At 32.1% G+C, this 4,242-nt stretch overlaps 1 non-coding gene across 1 annotated transcript; it reads right to left on the bottom strand.

Annotated features, from left to right (window-relative positions):
• Positions 1–2,669: 2,669 nt before the first annotated feature.
• TRNAH-GUG (transfer RNA histidin (anticodon GUG)) lies at positions 2,670–2,741 on the bottom strand. Its single transcript has one exon. It is a non-coding gene; the product is annotated as a tRNA-His (tRNA).
• Positions 2,742–4,242: the final 1,501 nt, after the last annotated feature.

Below are 4,242 nucleotides of genomic sequence, written 5' to 3' on the forward strand. Positions count from 1 at the left end.
TTTCATCTCAAAGTACAGGTACTATTTCGATTACTTTCATGTAGAGTTTTGTTACATAATGTTTTCTTTTACCTCAAGCAGAGTGTAAAAGAAAAAAATATTAAGTTCATATCAGTTTAGTTTATTTTTGAAATATTCCTAGTTATTTTATAAACATTTGAAATTGCGCCTGGCGAGTGTGCAACTGAAAAATTCGGGGCGAAAAAAAAACAAAAAATGGGTTCGTTAATGAGCGTCACCGGTGTAAATTATTGACCAAAACGCTACAATACGCTGTTTCGTTTTAAAGGTTTTTTTTGCAGTATTTAAGGATAAACGAGCACACATTTCGGCGTATGGTAGACTGTTATTGCCATCCCAAATATCCATTTTACGTAAAGGCCACTTGCCCGAGGCACCGCTCACATTACCAAGTTATAGATGCTCTTTCTAAATTTCATTATTCTAAGGAATTGTAAATTTAACTTCGTGAGACTCAGAAGTATATTAAGACTTAGAAAATTCATTCAGGGAGTGTTGACATATTTAAAAAAAATATATCTATAATACTATTCTATATAGCTGAAACTTATGATATCATCCGTTACGTAAATATCTATATCTTTATAAGTTTCTTAAAATATGTTGACTTAATTACCACTATTATATATGTAATCTCGTGTCACAATGTTAGTTACCGTACTCCTTCGAAACAGCTGTACCGATTTTCATAAAATTTTATAAGCTTATTCAGTAGGTCTGAGAAACGGCTACTATCTATTTTTCATACTCCTAAGTGATAAGGGTTTTTCACCCTTAACATTTTTTTATTTATATGGCAACACAACGTTTTCCGGGTCAGCTAGTAAAGATATATTTATTTATATATTCTATTCAGTTCGTAAAGGTTTAAAATAACAAAAATCCCTCACGTTATTCTAAATTTTAATAAAATTATATGACAAGGTTTAATAACTTGTCAACAGCTACACTCCCGTAGTAAAACGTTTACGACGCTTAGAACCCAAGCCTTCTTATGGCGTCTATCAACTTTATGAAACTCATTTAATTTTACTCCTCTATTACTTTAAAGTTAATGGATATAATTATTAACGTTTAATTATTATCAGTATCACTCATAGGTATCTGTTTACAATGTAACAAATTTTGTACACTGTTAAAATATTTATAAAATATTAATTTGTGTATTTACGAATATAATTACATTTACGCTATATAAAGAACCTATGTGTAAAATTCCAGCACGCTTAAGTTCAGCGGTTTCCCTTTGCGTTGATCTCTGGCACAGCAACTCTCTCATTTAGTCAGACAGTCATCTCGATGTGTATATACGAGTATATATGTACTAGCTGACCCGGCAAACGTTGTGTTGCCATATAAATAAAAAAATGTTAAGGATGAACAACCCTTATCACTTAGGTGTAAAAAAAAAGATAGTGGCCGAAATTCAGACCTACTGAATATGTATATAAGATTTGGTGAAAATCGGTGAAGCCGTTTCGGAGGAGTACGGTAACTAACACGAGAATTTTATATATAAGATATATTATATAATGTATGTGTAATCTCCTCTTAATTTCCTTTATTTTGACACCCTACTCGATAGGTTTGGTTAACTTTTTTAAAACGTGTTACTATTTTGCGAAAAAATTCACCATTTACGGTCTATAAAATATATAACTTCAGTAAATCAAAGTTTCGGTCATTATTTTACCTCGTTAGAGGTAGCATTTCATTATTTTTATCCAACAAGCCTGATACAACATGTCATAGTGTTTGCTTCAAAATTGACGATTGTTCAAATTAACTTTTAACCCTTATTTTACCCTCTACGGGGTTGATTTTTCGAAGGGGGATAAATAAGTGCGTCCTTGTTCCTATTCAGAAAGCCAAATACAAAATTTTATAGTAGTTGCTTCAAAATTAAAGGATTTCAAAAAAACTGTTTTCCCCTATTTTACCCTCTTAAGGGTAGAATTTCCAAAAGGCCTTTCTTAGTACTTATTCAAGCTATATAGAGAACCTGTGTGCAAAATTTCAGAACTGTAAGGTCCTTGGTTTAGGCTGTACGTTGATTTCTGAAAAATGAAAAAGTCATTTAGTTAGTCAGTCAGTCAGTCACTTACTGTTTTATATATATACAAATATGTTTTTATAATCTCCGTTTAATTTCCTTTCATTTGATACCCTACTCGATAGGTTCGGTTAACTTTTTTTTTTAAATGTGTTACTATTTCGCGCCAGAAATCCGCCATTTTGATTTTTTTTTACTAACACCTATCTAAGGACACTCGGGTCGTTGAGACAAATATAATGACACTTTAACTGTTGAAATTCATCCAGCCGTTTGTTAGATTGGATCAAATAAAGAAAGACAAACATACAAGATACGCGCGAAAAACATAACCCTTCCTTGGCAGTCGGGTAATAAGACAGGAAAAAAAGTAGAAGTCAATAAAGGTAAATCAAAAGGAAGGAATCCTTAAGCCAATTACCAACTTAAACAATATGCATCAATTTAGTTTCAATTAATGTGTTGGAAAACTGCAAAAAAAACACATTGTGGCATAAAAAAATATTGAACTGTTTTATAGATATGAATAATTGTGTAATCACGTGCATGTTTATATAAAAACCAAAAAAAGAAGCTCCGCCGAGACAGCTTTCGCTGCCGTGACCAGGATTCGAACCTGGGTTACTACGGCCACAACGTAGGGTCCTAACCACTAGACGATCACGGCTATCGGAGCACTGATTACCGAAGTGTAAATATTGATCATACTCAATATAATGATGCAATGAATCTACTAAATTGGAAAATTGGTTTATGCTTCAGTGAACCTGCAAGTAATTTTTTTGCAAGAAAATGGCTGCTTCAGATGTATAGCGGTTGTGTCGATTTTAAATTAAATTATTAATTCTCTTGTCACCCAAATGCGCTATCAAATTTTATATCAGACATTCATAGATTTCGCTACATTGATTTAGCAAAGTAGATCAAATTCAAAACAGTTTTTGTTTAAAACAAGAAGATGTATATTTAAAATAATCTATATTTAACGTCGTTTGGCCGATTGCCATGAAATGGAATACTTTGATATTTTTCAAAGTTTTTACGCCGATGAAGGGTAAGGTTTTCATGGAATACTGACTTCCACAAGTCATTTAATTTTACAACATATAATTCATACGCAAGTAAATGCACTTCGTATCGAATTTGAACGCTGTTCGTGTGAAGGTGCTGAATATGGCGCAATTTCTCAACTAACTTGTCAAGTAAAAGTTTGGACAGTAACTGTCGCAACGGCGCGGCTGCAGTTGGCTGAAATCGATTAACATTTATAGGGTCTTCAGTTTCAATATCTTTGTGATAGTGAAACATGTCTCAGAATGACATACGAGAAAGTTCTTGATTGTTTTCAAGGGAATTTAAAATTATGGTCGTCTGTCTTACTTTTTATTACAATAGAATGTTTTATATTGTAAGAAAGTGTTTAATTATTTTTTAATGAAGTATTTGAAAAAATATTAATGTACATACTTCATAATTATATATTCGAGTACAATATAGAATTGACAACGAGACTGACGGTCGCATCTCAGTTATCGCAGATATGACGTCATAATAATATATTTAATATATTAATATATTTTCTATAATAATTAAATGACTAATCATGTATTATTATTCAGAAGAATATAAATTTGAAATACTGTTAATATAAGGCTTTACAGATTATCTTTATCGTAACTTCATCGGCTTAGTTTCTAAATTGTTAAAAGAATAAAAGAAAAATGGTACTAAAATATACCTACATGAATCAGCGCGTGTAATTCAGCTCTTTCAGAAATCAAGCCAGTTAAGTCGTACCTAAGTGACAGGCTCCCCGCAAGTGGAGAGAATTTGTAATATCAAAGCCATTATATCCTCCATCTTCCCCGAATCACGTGCTTTTAACGCCTCGAACCCTCTTCACGGGAATTTATCGCTGACCCTTCAGGACTCCATGTATTTTATCTAGTTACTTTATCAACTCGGTACACCGAAAAAATATGTGCTATTTATTAAGCCTTTGATCAGTAAAGATACTTCACCGCCTTGAAATTGAAGGAAGCCCCAAAAGGCTGATTTGTCACTTATAGATAGTTTTGAATTCTTGACAAATAAAAAACATTTTCGAGAACATTTACGAATAAATACTAATTCTGCGTAATTTACATAATAATTAAATAAGTATTTCA

The sequence above is a fragment of the Epargyreus clarus genome, unplaced genomic scaffold (genome assembly GCF_041222505.1).
Source record: "Epargyreus clarus isolate Ecla_fem2 unplaced genomic scaffold, WU_Ecla_fem_2.2 ptg000003l, whole genome shotgun sequence".
Taxonomy (NCBI): domain Eukaryota; kingdom Metazoa; phylum Arthropoda; class Insecta; order Lepidoptera; family Hesperiidae; genus Epargyreus; species Epargyreus clarus.